The following is an 18,616-nucleotide window of genomic DNA, read 5'->3' on the forward strand; positions in this document are numbered from 1 at the left end:
CCGGTCCAGGTCGACTGTTAATCTGTCTGAATGGTAGGGGTTCAGGCAAATTTGTCTGGCTACCAAATACACATTAGAGGACCACATGTGTAGTAACCTGCAGCTGAAAATAGTCCCCAACAAATTTAATTTTGGAGTTGACCATGCACTGCATCCCTAGTTGCATGCACATATTTTAAATGTCTTTCACAGATTTTCTGCATCTTGAACATTATAATGTCCTTTACAATAACAGTGATGAACTTATGAAGTTGTATTGCTTAAGCATTGTCATCTGTCAACAGGCTTTGCGCGGAGAGTTGGATACTGGGCCACAGAGCAGAGAACAACACTAAATGCTGCTGCGCTGCTGTGGGCAAACCAACTGTAAGTTGAGAGTTGCATTCCTATAAAACTTAGGTTGTATAAGCTCATGCTTGTTTATGAGTGGCATTAAATCTGTGTGCAATTTTCGAGTGTCAGGATCAGAATGTCTTGATAGGAACAACAAATCTGGCAGAGCTTATCTACTTTATGAGAGGCAAGCACCAGTCTGATTTTACTTAAGAACACACAATCAGATGTAATTTCTGCTATAAACACGTTGGAGTGGAGTTCACTTGAGCCGGTTGAACCCAAACAATCATTTCAATCACTTAGGAGCATATTTTCTCAAAATGTCTTCAACCTTTAAATGAGAATTCTCATTTCTGGGCTGAGTATGTCTTGGAACTTCAGTCGATTATGATTGATGATTCACTCTCCAACAAACACACCATTAACACCTGGATGAATGAATGTGACCTAATGGGAATTTAGGATGTTGGTGCTGTGTCCTATGAGGGTCAATTACCTTTATTTCTGATATTTGAAATGTAGAGCCGTCCCACCACTTCTAATGTACAGAGTTAAGGTTTTAAATGATTGGTCATTGTTAGGTTTTCAAAAACTTTTCTATTTCTGAACAAGCCCATAATAGCCGATTCAAAACACTAAACGTGTCTTCTTGTTGGAGTCTTGACAAGAAACGGTGAGACAATGGCAAACAACTGTAAATAGGATCAAATGAAAGATGACAACCATTCCTTTCCAATAAGAGAAGGGCAGTGTGCTGATTTCTAGTAAGCCATTGTCTGTCTTCAATGTTGCTTTGGATTTGATAGTGGTTCTGTATTGTCACCATGACAGAACAGACCATTCATGGCTAAATGGTTTTTGGATGCCTGTGACTGGAACTTGAGTTCTTCCCATAAAAACACTCTGTGAGACGAGTTTGATGCTGAGTCACTGAGACAGTGAGGTAACCATACAGTGTCTTAACTAAAGTATAGGCACCCATCAGTGCAGGTTTGGTTTATCTCACTTGACAAGTGAACGTTTCATGGAGATGTTGTGTTCATGTACATATTGTACATAAGTTAGCTTGATGTGTCAGACAAGTTGGCTATTCTATGAAGTTTGACCTCTTTAGGAAACAAATTGCTGCCATAGAAATATCTTCGTTTTAGCTCTAACAATATTTTTCAGACAAGATAATGAAGTGTTGCTGTAGCTGTGAGAACCACCAGTGTAAAGCATGCTGTGATGACTTTAACTGAAGCAGGAGCGAACAATGCTGTCACAATACATGCTCTATTTAGAGTTGCACAAAAACAGATCATGAGACAGAAAACTATTTCTGGGCATCACAACCAGTTATTATTAATATAACTACTGCTATATTGTAATTACAGGGTTAGATCATGCACAAGGAATTGTTTGGCAGATGTGTCTTGTTGTTTGTTGTTGTTGCCAATATCCACCTCCACCTGAGTCCCCACAGAGATAATGATATTAGGAAACAGGTGGAAATTGCTGTCTTGGAGCATTTTAATATTACTGGCTGTCTTTATGGTTCAGATTGAAATAAGCCAAATGGCTTTAATGTCCTCTGCTCTCCATGTTTGCAACTAATTGCAAATTGATTTGGAGAGCTGAAAAAGTTATGGTCATTCGTGCTGAATTTTATCTCAAGGCTTAATGAAAACCTCTGTATTTTTTTAAATCTATGAGCTTGATGTTCTCTTTGTAAGATGAGTTGCTATTAAAAACACTATTGTTTGTGCTTTTATATAGTGACCATGGTCTCTTTCCTGAAGTATGTCTTCAGAAAGTCACCACCGTTTTTGCAGCACAGAGGTCTTCAGGGTCCACTGAGCATGAAGACAATATCCAGTTTTCAGAAACCTGGAGAGGCCCTTATGCCGTTTATGAGAAAGCCTTGGTACTGCTGCATGTATACACCTTATCATGGTTATTGAGCACTGCAGGCTAGAAATACAACAAAAACAATGGCTGTACTTCTGGAGCAATTGAGGAAACAGAGTTTTCTTTTTTTGGAAATGAAAGAAGCTGTGTATCTCCACCCTCACGCAAAGCTCCTTTCAGGAATAGCTTAGTATGTAGTGTGTGTGTGTGTGTGTGCCTTGAGAAAGCTGGCGGAGCAGAGAAGAAATTAGCAGCAACATTGTGAAGTAGTAGTAAATCTACAGTGTAGTGTTGAAAGAGGACCTATTCTGCTTTTCCATCTTTTCTGACCTATGAATGTAGTTATAATGTTTTATAGTCATGTTAAATAATACCAAAGCGCCAAATAAAGAAGGCCTTCCATTTAGACGTGAGCACTGCTGACCGTCTGGGTTGGTTGTGCTCAGCTCTGAACTCTAGGGTGTCGGTCACTATTAGACATTTCTTTCTTTATATTCTATTTTCTGGGATTAGTCTCCGTAGAAGAATCCTGCCTTCTCTATTGGTCATGCTGCCTTTTTTGGTGTTTATATTGGAAGTTAACCTGTTAAAGCTAACGTTAATGCGGCTAGCTTCCATATAGACAGTGTTTTAAGCTGCTGAGGTAACTGATTCCATATATGATAAGGGGCATAACATTTCCTGGTATGCAGCATAAACAGTCTACCAATCACAGCAGAGCAGACCGGCCGACCAATCAATAATTTTCAAGATCAAAGCATGTAAACCTATTGTAGCTGACCCAAAAAATACCAATATGACCCTGAAAACTAGTATAATACGGCCTCTTTAATATTTTCTGTTGCTGGCTTGTTTGAATATACAGCAGATAATAGAATGAAATTATCAGTAACCAGGTTACTAGTATTTATCATATACAGGGAATATGAATCATCTGATTTCTCTGTGCTCATGTAAACACCATATTCTGAATATGATCCTAACCAGTATAAGCCTCATAAACAGGTTATTCATGTCCATGAAAACGCACTGATTGAGACTCAGCCTGTAAGCCGAGTCAGGCCAGGTCCAAATTCTATTCAGTCAAATCAAGTCTAGGGTCCATGTGTTGAGTCAGTGTGTCAGTATGTCTAATGCCTGGTTGATTTGGAGCAGATGTGCCGTCACTGCAGGAGAAAAATGTGTTTTGTGTAAGAGCATCCTGCTGCCATCAGTGTTTTTTGCTCCCTCTATTTTGGTCTTTTCTGGGTCAGGTCTGACCGTTCTCAACTTCATTTCAGATTTGGTCACTTTGTCAGAGAAATAAAATAATTTATGTTTTTCGAACTTGGGTTCCATTTTGGATTGGTCCCAAATTTTTGAACGATGAAAACTTCTACCACACATTGTGCCTCATTTATCAAACGAACGTACGGCAGAAAAACGTGCGTACGACCATTTCCTGGCAAACGTCGGCATTTATCAATTTGGACGTGAGCGGTAGCTACGATCAAATCTCACGTCAGGTCTGAGGTCGTGTGCGCACATTTCAGCCTGTGTATTTGCGTTGCAGCACAGCAAAATCTGGCTGAAAATAATGAACAAACCTCAGCTGTCATTAAGCATAAGCAGTCACATATTAAGAACAGATCAAAACGGATTCTTAAAACGAATAAAAAAAAAAAAAATTGTGGTTGGAGCGATTCATTGTACTCATGTGCGTCTGAAGGCACCATTCATGAATGATTACGCATTCATCAATCGCCAAAACTACCACCCGATAAATGTACAGGTGATTTGTGATGCCAAGCTGTCGCTTTTAAACGTGGTGGCCAGGTGGCCGGGAGGCACACATACGCAATTGTTTTAAATAGCAAAACAGCTCGGCTCCAGCCCCCCGCGACCCCGACAATGAATTAATGAATGGATGTGTTGGCGTGCGGCTGCAGCAAGACGCACTGCAGAGCCAAAGTCATTATAGGTGATATTCTGGATCAGAAGGCTGTTGTTTCGACCTATAGGAGTAGTTTATATACAGCTAACCCACAACGGTCAGAACATTGGTTACTTACAGTCTTTAAACTATTTTAAAGAGTTTAAAATCACAAACTTGGATAAAAGCGAACACAAAACAACACCTTTTTGTATGTTCTGTGGAAATAAACTGCAGCCATAATTACAAAATGAATTAAATGGATCTTTTGAATATCACCTATAATGCGAGGGGGTGCATTTCACAGCAGGGGTGCTGAATACGGCACACCTGTCCAACAATGCGCACAGGCGCACTCGGGTCACAGTGGAGCGCTGCTTCGGTTTGACTCCCTCTGTTATTTTTTTCCATACAGTGTTTTTATGGGCCCCTTTTATTCCACTCTTAAGACTACCAAAAAGCACGTCCTTATTTTGCTCCATCTCGGATGTCAGGATGCCGATCTGTGTGTGGGAAAAGTTTATTTTCTAACCAGCGTTCTTCCTCTCCATGTTTGACCTCAGTGGGCGAGGCCTCCGAACCAGGAATATTTAGGGGCGTAACATGTTAAAGACGATCGAATTCAACCGCCGCATTTATCAAGGCCCGTTCATTCGTACGCTGAGATTGGTCAGATACGAATGTTTCATAAATCACACGTGGGTCCTTTCCTACGACCAATTCTGCGCTCAGATCTGCGTCCGTTTCCACGCAAGTTTGATAAATGAGGCCCATTGCCTTTACCTTCATCAGTATCTGCAGCTACGTACCATGGAACAGCAGTTTTAAAGTGCTGGTTAGCTCCACAGCATCAACTGTGGATTGAACACTTTTTTCTCATCTCGACATTCAGTGTTGAGGTTTGGGTGTTACATGTTCAGTTTATGTAGCGATTTTGTTTGTAAGTTTGCATCTCATCACAGACCTGCAATTAACATTAGTGTTTAAGATCTCTCCCTAAGCTTCACCAAGTGTTTTAATTGCCTTGCCTAAGTTTATATTCCAGAACCACAATCTTCACCTGATCATATCGGGCATGTGCACACATTGTATAAAGGGAGAATTTAAAATAACATTGACACTGGATGTTAAAAAAAGACATCGGTATTAGAGGTAATCCAAGATTTTACAGAATGGCCCATTAACATTCTTGACCAACATTTTTCCTGCTGGCTCTAGGATTCAAACTACTCTGTCATTATCCTGCTCCTGCAACATCAACTCCTATATGTTAAGTTTTGTTTTTGTCAAATTCTTCTAAATCCTAATAAGTCTTTTACAGTCAGTTCTATAAACGTCCTTATATTGTGAAGGCTGTAGACAAAATAAGAGGTAGGACAATGGGGGATCTGTACACACATGGTAGTCTCTAGTTGATTGCCAGAGGAGGTCTGGTTATACTGAGCCGTGTCTCTTCCTACACACAGGCCCGACTAATGGCACAGCCAGTCTCCATGTCTTCTCAGCCCCTAAGTGTTCCCCACTCCTGCCCTCCCTCTCCTTACCCAAAACCTCCAGCTAGATTCCCCACCAAGGATTGTTTTACGCTAAATTTTGTTAGACTTAATGAGATTTCACTAATTAAATCTCCTCCTGGTTGGAGACCCCCCTCACCCCCACCCCTTCCACTTACAATCACTCCAGCCCTTGGGGTGATTGCTTGTAGAGCTATTTTAACTTTTTCATGTAGAACAGGGACAGTGGGTTGCACAAGGACAGGCCTGTGTTACTCTGTGGATTTCCAATTTCGCGCCAAGATGCTCCACTGCACTTGTGATAGCCAATAGGTTTTCAAATCTGATTTGGTGTACAAGGGCAGGAAGTAGTTGTTGAGTACATTGAGATGACTTTGCATCGTAAAGATGAGGGGCTGATGAGTTTGTCCGTAGCAGCTAGTATGGAGGAGTGGTAAAGTTCTTTCAAACTTGTCCTTATCAGTCTTGGTGATATTTGTGAGGTATTGAATGGATCTTTGAACAGTCATACATTGTAGCACAGTAGCCAAAGCTCAAAAGCAAATCCAAGTGACAGGACTTCACTGACAAAGCACACACATGTTCCAGGTTCATGTCCCTAATAATAATCCCTGCATTAGCTGTATGGCAGCGCTAAAAGGGAAGTGCTGAAGGGTGGGACAATCTCAGTTCAAACAGTGAGGCCTTGGAGGTCATTGTTGACAGCAGCCGCTTGCCCTGCAATTGTGCGTGACCCTCAGGGACTCTCACACTGACTATTGTGGGAGCGAGCCTCCCGTTTCCCGTTTGAGCCCTGGACACCCGGTGCCAGCTCCGCCATTTGGCTCTTCAGCCAAAAAGTCCATTATACCCCTTACCCCTCTCTCCCTCTCATGCCTCTGTCGCCATTGTAGCCCAGCCCCCCATCCCCTGCCTCATTTATGCACACACACACCCACCCACACACACACACACACACACACACACACACACACACACACACACACACACACACACACACACACACACACACACACACACACACACACACACACACACACAGGTCCAGCCTCTGAAGCCCCTGTACTGTGGTCCTCGGGTGGGCGAGTGGGCAGCACGCCCGTTTCAGATGGGAGTGCTTCCTTGATGAAGGCCCGTGCTGATCGGGTTTCTGCCACCTGTCATTCAGCTTAGGAGGCAGGAAAGGGGGCAACAGTGGTTGTGGATGGTGGGAGTGAGGGGGCAGGGTAGAGTCTGGGGGGTTGATAGAAGAGATGCCATGGCAATCTGGCACAAAGCCTGCAGCCTGCTGTTGTTTCAGCATAACCTCCCAGATTTCTCAAGTCCTTTTAGTTCAGGAAGTGGCAAGCTCCCTGTTTGGTAGTTATAAAGTAATCCGATTTTACACATTGCCATGTCATTTTTTCCCTAACTGTACTGAACATTATAGTATATGTTTCCATTCAGTGAATAAAATACATGGTCTCTCAGGTCAAACCCTTTTTGCTGAGTACTGAATGGATGTCACAATATAAGATTTTGATATAATTTTGATATCTGATCTTATTAGCATTGTCAGAGGAAATGGATTGAAAAGATTATATTTTATTACTTTATTTACTTGTGTCCCCCTAGAAAGCACTCAGAGCACACCTGCCTGTGACAAAGCTGCACAATTGTTATATAAATGTGTTTTTTTTATTACACCTTGGTCTATACAGATATTACATATAGCACTGGCCAATCATGAACACTTTTGGACAATACCTAAATAATGAGTATTTTACTCAATTTTGAGTCAAACTAGTGAGCACTGACTGTGACTGTTTATTTTGAATGGTGTAGCGCCACCTGCCATTAAATGTTGCATTGCGGCAGTTTATGTCAGATCATTCATAACCACAAGATTTTAGCAACCAGTCAAAGGAAAATGCTGTTGCATTGACAGTAGGAAAATTGTTTTTGCAGGACATTCAAAATGATGGAATATCTAGTTGAGTAAGAGTGGGTGTGGTTAATGTGGGTAGATGCATCTTGGACCAAAGACTCTTGGAAAACCAAAAAATAATATTTAGTTTTTCTGCCTTTCAATAAACAGCGTAAACCTCATGAGACCCCAGAAAAAAGTATGCATGCTATCCCCACCACAAGCTACCAGTGCTTCCTTCAGACTGCCTCACTTTCCACCAAGCACTTTCCATTTCTATTAGGAATCTATTAAATCCATTATTTATTTAGGAATTAAGAAAGTTTTGTCCTGATATCCCGCTAACTAACACAAACAGACAAACAAACTGGACCAAAATCATTACCTTCTTGGCAGGGGTAACACAATAACATAACCTGCAATTCATCACTGGAATTCATCTCACAAACACAGCATGTTATTACAAATTGGATGCTAGTGGAATGCTGGCAGTAAAGTGTTTAGTGCCTCATTTAGCCTTGCTCATGGAGAGGAATTCATTAACCTTCCCACCTGAGTTACAGTAGCAGGTTTCCTCAGTTGTGTGTTTAGCCCTGCCAGGCTTATGTGCTCATTCTGTGAGATTTTAGATAGATCAAGATGTCGGGAAGTACATTATAACTTTGGGAACTGAGCTAGAGGTAGTTGTTACTGATAAACATATTGCTGAGAAGTGCTGTGTAAACTAAACTTGTAGCATTTTAGCATATGGTCTTAGCCAGACATATGACTCAAGGCATTTGAGTCTCAAATAAGTCCAGAGTCATTTTTTCTTCGCTAAGTCCCTTACCTACAGTATCTGGTCTTTATAAAGAGAAAACCAGATATACATGTCAAATAATATTATTGGCCAATTTATCCAAACTTTTAGAAAAAAAGACAATTAATTAAATTTCTTTTCTTATACAGTGAAATAATAACATTATTAATAATAATACAAGTTATATGCAGTGAAATAAATGTATCTCAATCTCAATAAAAAAAAAACCTCCCCATCACAGTCAAAGACAGCCTAACTACAATTCTAATCAAACAAAAACAGTTCTGGTGATTGGGTAGGGGATATTATTTGTTATCAAGCTAGAATTAGCTACCTGCTGTGGGAGAACAGATTGTATCAGACTAATGTTAGCTAAGCCCTCATAGACATCTGGTAATACAGACACTGATAATGTGTCAACATTGACAACACTGAACATTCTTAACATTCTGAACATTAACATTCATATAAAATTAACACAGCTAAGTCATTTGAGTCATCATGTCTCAACGCAAGTCTTTAACTTCCAACTCCAAATTGAAAAGTTGCAAGTCATCAAAACGCTGACTTAAGTCAACTCAAGTCCAAGTCCTGTCTTGTCTTGGCAGATATGAAATCATGGCTGCCATTTTAAATTCCACATGGGCAGCTGAACCCATTGTGGAACTTCTTTTAGCCTCTTCTGTTTAGGTTAATATCGCACAATCTATAGCAAATAATTTGTCAGATTCTGAGGCCTGCAGTCTGACCTGTTAGAGGATTTTCTGAGGTAATGAAAGTATTCTAGGCTCTATTTCGGCTATGAAATGGAAAATCTGACTTTAATCAAAGAAGATTGGAAGGCACACTGGCATGTGCAGACATACTCCCACTGACCTCTCTGTTACATGAATTTAGGGTCACGCTTATGCTCTACATTATTAGCTTCACTGCGTGATCCCACATTTCCCTCTATTACACTTGCTACCTCTATGCTTAACCATCACCCTCCAATCCATCCATATCCATTTCTGCCTCACCCGGGCTCTTTACCCTACCAACCCTAATTGTAATTATGTTGATTTAACTTAGACACATGCGGCTCCCTCCCCGTCATCTGAATGGAAGCTTATTAGTTTGAATATTTTTTTAATATTTATTTATTCCCATTTCTCAGGGTCCCTGTCGGCATTTCCAATTACTCTTGTCGTGCGGCTGTAATTGCCTCCATGCTAATGGCCGCCAGACAATCGTGCTAAATGAGGTGAGGCCGAGAGGCTAGGAGCCTGACTTCATTAAGAGCTAATGGGATTTTATAAGGGGGACTGAAGACCCAGCTCATCAAAAAGAGGGAGATGGAAGGAAAACAAAACAGATGGAGGGGGAGAGGCAAATCTCCACTATTCTAACTTAGCCTGCTCGTTTTCCTGGTACCCCGATGAAGAAAATAACAGGTTACTCTTTCTCTAGAGGACTACCAGCTTAATATAAGGAAAGGCAATATTACTGAAAGACTCTGCAATGAAAATAAATTAACAGATAAACTGATATGTTCGTGTAATTCCCCTGGCTGTCCAGTTGAACATAAAAAAAGCAGCTATTTTTATGTGTCCCATGCTCTTGGAGGCTTTCTCAAGGCAAATATTTAATTTTTGGCAAAGTAACAGCAACAGATATGTATAAATTATATATTTTAGAAGTGAGGGGTAGTCCAAATCCTCCCACATATTTCACACTTTTGTTTAGACAGAGAGAGACTTAGATTGGTGCAAACATGGATGGATGTGAATACGTGGATTGAACACAGCAGGATGTTATGAGTCTAATATGCGGTAAATCTGCATATTGGTTGAAGGCCAGCAATTGCCATCAGAAGCCCACTAGGTCATACGATAATTCAGAGCTGTTAAATCTTTTTGTGAGATAAATATTTTTGGGTATTTCTCTTTAGTTTTGTTGTGTAACAGAACAACACCCAAAACCTTTCCAGCATTTTATTGTGTGTCTTCCACCAAATGGTCAATGCAGTCACGTTAACAAAGTTGTCCATTCAGACCACCAAACCAACCCTTTGCAGAAGTAATGATCCCGTACTGATCTGTCTGCCCTTGAGATGCACTGAAAGGCAGCCATCCATCTTGGTGAAATCGTTCTTTTCCCCATTGGAATATAGTTACATTGTGGACTCCACAGTCACAAGATCAGTTTCCTTACACTTTAATTTGCCATGACATCTTAAAGCTGACACGGTTTGTCTGCCGTTGGTTTCAGCCCAATGGCCTTCTTGGCTCCTGCAGATGAGGGGCCTGCCAAATTCTATTACACGCTGAATAAACCAACGTGTTCACCTATGAGAAGCAAGGATTATAGAGTCAGCGGAGTAATGGATACTGTAAAGTGGGTGTACTACTACCACAACCCTGGCTCGGCTTCATTCTCTGCTGTTATGTAGCTGCTAGTTTGTTTATGGGAGCACCGGAGAGAATCAGTGTGTTCCAGTAACATGTGTGTCAACTTTTGACTACCAAGGTATAATATTACCTGGACATAGTATTTCTTTGCTTTTTGCACCATTGGTAACATTAAGCTGATGTTTGTGTATTTCACAGGACCTGCATGTACTGTTACCTGGGTAAACCAGAAGCCTGTGTGAATTTCACATAAAAATGGTAGAATTCCCCTTTAATTTAACCAGCCTTTAGTGAGTAAAACAGTCTAGGGCTCTACACGGCTACTTCTTCACATTGAGGCCAAATGGGAGGTAATTAATTCTTTTGGGGAAAACATGCAAATAGAAATCACAGAGTCTGCATCGAGGGAAATTCAGCGATATAAACAGCAAGGCAGCATTGTATGGCCTGTATGGACACACAGTGGAAATTAGGCCAATTATCCACAAGCTACATCTGTTATTTGCACTGAGCAGAGGTAAAACTATTTTTGACAGAAAGATAATGCATTCTGATGTAACGATTAGCAAAAATGGCTCTTGTGAAATCATTTCACTTTGTTGGTGTGCTGTCAAATTTTCACTTACCCTATTATGCAAATGCTGTTAAGCATTTACTAAACTTAAACAACGAGATGACATTTGACTGTCAACCACAGAGGTCAAGAGACCCTGCCATCCTAGTCAACAATTTATAGCTGACTACAGACCGTGTTGTCAATGCCAGTAATAACACTACTACGAATAAAGTCCTATCAGTGCTGCTCTCAAGCCAGACTTGAACAACCAAGCTATGTCAGACATGTTTCAATCAAAACTGGAACCACACTAAAATACTAAAATACATTTAATACCACGCTCTTAAAGATCCACATCAGGTGAGCTGTGTACATGGAATAGGCATGGGATGATCTAAAAAAATCATGGCACTATTATTCTGGCCAAAAAACAAAACAAAATAACAAACCAACAAAAATTAAAAATGTCAAAAACTCATAGTGTGGTATAGGGCTGATAATTCAATTTAATAATTTATGGACGTTCAATGGAATTGTATTGGGAATAAATCATATAATTATATTTCCTGATACACAATTACATTGTCTAAATTAATATTAAAGTTCTGAATAAGATGAGAAATACTCAGTACTTCTAATTTGTTAAGTATTTAATTCACACAGAAGTATACACATTAACCAGCTCTAACTGGGGGATCCCGAGGCGTTCCCAGGCCAGTGTGGAGATATAATCTCTCCACCTAGTCCTGGGTCTTCCCCGAGGCCTCCTCCCAGCTGGACGTGCCTGGAACACCTCCCTAGGGAGACGCCCAGGGGGCATCCTTACTAGATGCCCGAACAACCTCAACTGGCTCCTTTCAACGCTAAGGAGCAGCGGCTCTACTCCGAGTTCCTCACGGATGGCTGAACTTCTCACCCTATCTCTAAGGGAGACTCCAGCCACCCTCCTGAGAAAACCCATTTCGGCCGCTTGTACCCGCGACCTCGTTCTTTCGGTCATGAACTTCCATGACACTTCCTCCTCCAAATTTAACAGACTTCTCTTGACACTTTGGGTTTACTCCCAGTCTGACGATAAACAATGTTTCCCATCAAACCCAAATAAATTGAACTTTAGCAATGTCATGTCATGATTGGGGATGTTTTCTGCAGCAGGAGTTGGGCCTCTTGTACAGCTACATGACAGGGTGAATGCAAATGTTTATGTGAACCTCCTTCATGCAACACCTTCACTGCAACTGTCTCCCAATCAGCTGCAGTTTTCAAGACAATGTCCCCTGTCACACTATAAAACCGGTGAAGCAGTTCCTTGAAGCTAAGAATATTGAAACAATGAAATGACCAGCACAGGGTCCAGATGTGCTGAAGTCAATTCAAAGCTGTGGCCTCACTTCCTATTCATTTTTTAATCCTATAGAAGAAAACCTTGTTGAAATATTCTCTTCTGACAAAATGCTTACTGTTCTCTAATTTTAGTTTTTTTTCACAAAATAAAGGTTTTTGTTGAAGTGCCTTGGTTATTTAAAAAAACATGCTAGTACAGCAGTGGTATAGCCACAGCGGATGGTCTATCAAATTATGGACGGTAAAAAAAGAACAATATTTCAGAATAAATCAAGTATTAATAATCTCCTAATAAATTTCCAAACTTCTGTTTGTAGATGTTGTTGTTGTGGTTGATAGAAACATGCACAGCATTTTGATTGTACATGGAACACTTTCACTTTCTCCTTCTTCTTTTCATAGGCTACATTGAATGAGATGATGATTTTCTTTCAAATAAAATCAATTCTACTGGATTTCAGCTGTACTATATGGACAGTGGCCAAATGATTGTTACAGTTAGAGGAAAAACTGAAAGTAAACTTGCCGGTCAAGTCACTTGTAAATGTTATTCCCTATTATCCCTATTATTATAATGAAAATTCACAATCTTTCACAAACTTTTTCTGTCTTGTTTTCCAAAGAAGCAGCCCATTAACTGGTATGCAGCTAAAAGCATATTGAAAAGTACAAAATCAGCCAGGTCTTCATTGTGCTGCACGGACCCTCCTGTTCTTTTCCACAGACTTTTCTGAAGAATCCACTAAGTAGGGCAGATGTGTCTAATCATTTGGGCTGCAGGGTGTTTTTGTCCCCTAAAATGCCGTCCAGGCTGCACTGATGGTGGGATGATGGTTGTGGTTTAAACTTGGGCCTGGTAGGAACAGCTGTCCTACAGCTGCCATCTCTCCTGCTCTTGAGGGGGAGAGAGGGGGGGTTGAAAAACAGTCCCAAACCTCCTGGGTCAGAGCCCTGGTATGGCGGTCTCCCTGGCAACTGAGCTGAGACTGGTGCTGTGTGTGTGTGTGTGTGTGTGTGTGTGTGTGTGTGTGTGTGTCTGTGGGGAGAACAATCTGGCCAGTGAGAAGCAGAGTACTGGGGTTAAGGGGACAGAGTCGATCCTCGATCTGTATCTCGGCCATTGACTGCTTCCCTGAGACAGTGTCGGACATGGCCACAGCAGTGCACAGTGTCACGCTCTTTTCCCCCAAACCAACAAAAAAAACAGATTCAAACCACTGTGAGATGATTAATATTCTGTCTCACCTCCTGTTTCTGTTCTCTAACTACTCTCTAAGCTCAACACAGGGGAATGTTAAGGTCCCTGAGCAGGGGGAAGACGCTGAGAAAGGGAGATCAGTGAAAAGAGGAGAATGTGAGTTTAGGAAGAAAGAGCAATGGCGGGAATGAGAAAGAAGATTGGGGGATGGAGAGGAGAGGGAGGGCTCAGGAGATGGAAAAGCAGGGAGGACAGGGGATGAATGGGAGAGGGAAAGTGGATATGTGGAGATACTTGGCTTTGGTCCCATCAAAATAGCGGTTGTCATGCATACTCAGCCCTCCCTCCTCTCTCTCTCTCTCTCTCTCTCTCTCGCTCTCTCTCTCTCTCTCTCTCTCTCTCTCTCTCTCTCTCTCTCTCACACACACACACACACACACACACACACACACACACACACACACACACACACACACACACACACACACACACACGATTTAAGAAAAATGGGTTTACTCACATTAAAAACAAGTGTTGTCTCAGAGGAGTTTGTTTTTAAGAAGTAAAAATGATTTTCTCCTCTTAAATGTCATGTTTTGCAATGACGTAAAATACATTAACCTTTATGCAAATGCCCCAACAGGACATTCCAAAGTTTTAATCATTGTTGTTTTCTTTGTTTTTCTACTTTGATTTTTATCCAAGCTGCCTTTCCAGCCAACATATATTAATACAGTGGTTGCCCAATCCTGGCAATTATCGTCTACAGTGTATTCTCACACTTAAACTTCAAATTATAGCGCCCACCAACCTTCTGTGCAAACACATTTGATGAGACAGCCTGAGTTTGTGTTGTGTTCAGTGAGAAATGCCGTACAGTCTATTACAATAAGCTCACAAGACAAAAGCACAGTAACAGGTGTTAGCTGTGACACATGAGCAGTTACTGTGTTGGCTGATCAGCCTGTGAGAGGAGTGCGTGTTTGTCTTTGTGAGTGTGAACGTGTGCGCGTTTATGGAGAAGAGCTTGTCTTGACATTAGCAGCACCTAGTTTGGTGCAAATGGGATTTCAATTTTCTCCCATGTTTTCTTACAGTACAGTGAGTTATAAAACTTAAACTAATTTGGAAAGCAACATATTTTTAGATCTAAACTGGCTCCATGCTCTTATTTACATGTAAATGTATGCACATATTTTCATCCTTCACTGACACAACCTTAACCTTATTGCACTCATTTTTAACCCCTGTTGGTATGATATATTAGGATAATGCTTGATTCTTATTTTTCAAAACATGAATGGCAAAATACTGTCAAAACAAATCATTTCAATTTGCAGTAACTTTTCAAAATAAAAGCTTTGTGACAGGTTTAAAAATGTTTTCCAGAGCACCAAAGTTTTTCACTCTCATCTTAAAACCAATGAGTTTTCGATACAATGAGTGCCGTACACAATAGCCTTACATGAGAAAGATTTATGAGATTCAAAGTCAAATTAATAGTGTTGTTTTACACCTCCAGTGTTTTGTTTTACACTCCCTGTTGAACCACATCACTTCAGTACTATGTCAGCAGCAAACTTGGAAAAATACTGTGTTTTGAAGTTTAGAAAGAATGAAGAACGCATACAAGGTCCAACGATGTCATGTTTAATAAGTAGTCGTGTGGATTTACCTTAAGCTGAGACGGCTGGTTTGTTTCCGCCACCAGCTGCTTTACAAGATTTGGCAAAAGATTTGTGGCAAACTAAGAAAAGCAGAATAGATACAGATAGCTTTAGTTTGAGCTTGTCTCAATAATTTGCTATTTGCAGAGTAGCATACTGTGTTTGTGTAAAACAGCGACAGTGTATGAAAGACTGTATGTAGACAGAGCAGCAGATTGAAATATGAAATATATCATTTTCTACATGTTTGCCTGTTGAACAAAACTTCAGAATACAGTATTTTTCTTAGTTTGCTGCAGACATGCGGTAGCGTCTGGTGATCCTGAAGCCGTGTTCTTCAACAGGCAGTGTGAAACAAAACACTAGAGATGTAAAACAAAATACTATTTTCCAGACTTTTTTATCAGAAATTTACCACTTTTTTCTTTTCTTGTACATAATCGTCCGTCATTTTTTAATTTTTTTTGTTCTCTTGAAGTTTAAATATAATTAAACTGAAAAACACATTTTAAAAATGAGATAAAAATAAATAAATAAATAATATACATATAGCCTACATTTAAATAAAAAACCTACTCAAAACTACCAAACATATACAGTATAAAATCCATATTTGGATAAACTACAGACTATTCAACATATTCCAGTCAGTAACTCAATGAAAACAGGGGAAAGTGCAAAACCAGAGCATCATTACAGAACAGAATGTGCCGCAGTATCACAATTATGTCATCTTCATAATTGTGGGAAGCCAAAATCATAAATAAAAAACAAAATGTAATTAACTGCACAGCCCTATTACTTAGATACACCATCAGATTGCATCCTGGGTGATGTGTTGATGCTATAGGGCAAGTGTTTACAGCAGTAGAGGCTTCTTTCCAGGCCTGTGATGTACAGTAAAAGCACACAAGGGGAAACACACGATTCACAGACAAATCTTTAAATGTGTTGCATTCCTCCTCTCACTCAAGTGGGCCAGTTTTGGTCCACCGATGACAAGAAAACACCAAACATACAGGGACAGGACGTAGTTTCCATAGAAACAGACCTCATGCGTAAAGGTCACTGTCAGAGGCTTTTCTCAGAAAAAGGCAGAAGGATTATAGGAGGGGGAGAGTCAAACAAGAACAAAAAAAGCAGTTTTATTATCCATTTTTATACATTCCTCTTTCCCCTCAACCAATATTCTAACAATGATAAAATGTAGGATTTAAATAGCACAATTACATGCCTGCAAATGGTGAGAGCTCCCTCTCTTTTTTTATTATTATTTCTTTATTCTCTTTTGAAGTCGGGAATTGAAAAGGGAAAGTGGTCGACAGCCTGTGCGATGCCTGAGCTTTGTGTTTCGGTGCAGATACGTCGCCTGCCTGCCCCCTCAATCACTGGCAGTTCCTTCCTCTGTCCCCTCCCTCTCAAGTCGTTTTAATTAAGTCAGTCTCACTGGCATGGTAGGCAAAGATAATTGGAGAGGGTTTTTGGATGCCATTTACTCTAAATGGCGCCTGTTTCTTCCCATTCTCTCGCCTTTCTCCACCCCCACAGCTTCTCCCACCACCCCTCCCCTCCCGCTCCTCATCTCCTGGCAAGGAGTTACCTATCTTCCTTTTCCTTCCCTTTTTCTCTGCTTCCATCTTATATTCAAACGTGAAATGTGGATTAACTTCTCCTGTGTGGCTGAGGGGAAGACTTCCTGTGAATTGCAAATTTTGACCAACACTGCAATTTATTTGAAATGGCAAATCAGGCAAAGCAATTTACTGGAAATGAGGAAGTCCTTTGAACTTTCCTCCTTTGAAAAAGTTTGTTTTCAGGTCGCATGGGGAGCATCAGCTGAGAAGAATCTTATGGAAACGTCTATCTTGGGCTTTAATGAAAAAGTACAATTCTGAAAACAAGATTGGCTTTGGTTCAATTCATTATTTGTGTTAATGAGGTGTCAAGGAGTGCTTTTGAAAATCTTCAGGCATTGTAGAAATTGCACGTTGTCAATGAAGTTTAGAGTTGTGTTCATGTTCCCCATTACATCCAAATTCCAGGAGCTGTTACATAAACAGCATGCCAGTTTGTGTTTATTGATTACTAATTTGTATTACAATGCACTTTAACAAACTACCTCTGAATTCAGTTGGGGTAACATTGTAGCAAAGTACAGTATACTGTATATGGCGTATCATGTAGCCAATGCATGATTGATAGACCAAACTGAACACAGTGAAAGGTGGAAGTACATGTGTCCATGCTAATCCATGTTAGCAGCACCACAATGTTTCAATGAGCCATGCTGTATGTCAACCGTGTCGTATTTGTCAGTGTGTGTGAGTGTTAAGTGTGTGTGTGGGGCTTCCTCTATCAATCAGGTAGGGCCGGGCCTCGCCGCTGAAAGGAGGCCACAGCGGGCCACCCATCCAGCCAGGCGCTCTGGGGAGATCCAATGTCCTTAGTGCCTTAATGCACTCCAGATGTCCCTTCAGCCGAGAGAAAGGGGCAACGGAGAGGGAGAATGTGAGGCTGAATGCCTCAAAGTAGACCTCGATCTGGCTTACAGCATGTAACTCTGCTTTAAATGGTCTGCTCAGGGACGGGGGTATGTTGAGGCACCTGCAGTTTTGTTCATTTTTGATAGCTTAAGAGAGTTATTTACCGTGAGTTATTTATCTTTGTGTGTTCCTTGCAGTCTGGTGTGGCTTTATCTTCTTAACTTCTGCCTTCCTCCTTTCCTTAAAGTCCCAGTGAAATGAAAAACCCATTTTCCCTAGTTTAATCCAGTGTCCTGTTAATTCTTCATTTATCTCTTGATATTTGCCAAATATATGTCCAAAAAACAACATCAGAATATTTTTACATTTTAATCCCTGTCTCTTCTCTTCCTGTAAAACAGTTACAAATGTTTGATGACTCATCCTGAACTCGGGGGTGTTGACTAAAATGAAACCAATCAAATGAGACGTTGGGCACAGGGGTGTAGTACTGACGAAACACCCTGGAGCGGCGCTCTGGCATTTTTTTCTCCAAGTGAGAAAAACCGAATAGTACAATCTGGTTGACATTCAGGAACAACAAGTAGTCTGTCATCATTGTAATATTTAAGGTGGCTCAAT

The 18,616-nt window shown here is 40.7% G+C and overlaps 1 protein-coding gene across 1 annotated transcript in view; it reads left to right on the forward strand.

Annotated features, from left to right (window-relative positions):
- Positions 1-281: 281 nt before the first annotated feature.
- pknox2 (pbx/knotted 1 homeobox 2) overlaps positions 282-18,616 on the forward strand; it is a 101,381-nt gene continuing 83,046 nt past the window's right edge. The window contains exon 1 of the mRNA XM_083926635.1: positions 282-366. The gene's annotated coding sequence lies outside the window, so the exon portion shown is untranslated. The remainder of the gene's footprint in view (positions 367-18,616) is intronic.

This window comes from Echiichthys vipera, assembly GCF_963691815.1.
Source record: "Echiichthys vipera genome assembly, chromosome: 14".
In the NCBI taxonomy this organism is placed as follows: Eukaryota; Metazoa; Chordata; class Actinopteri; order Perciformes; family Trachinidae; genus Echiichthys; species Echiichthys vipera.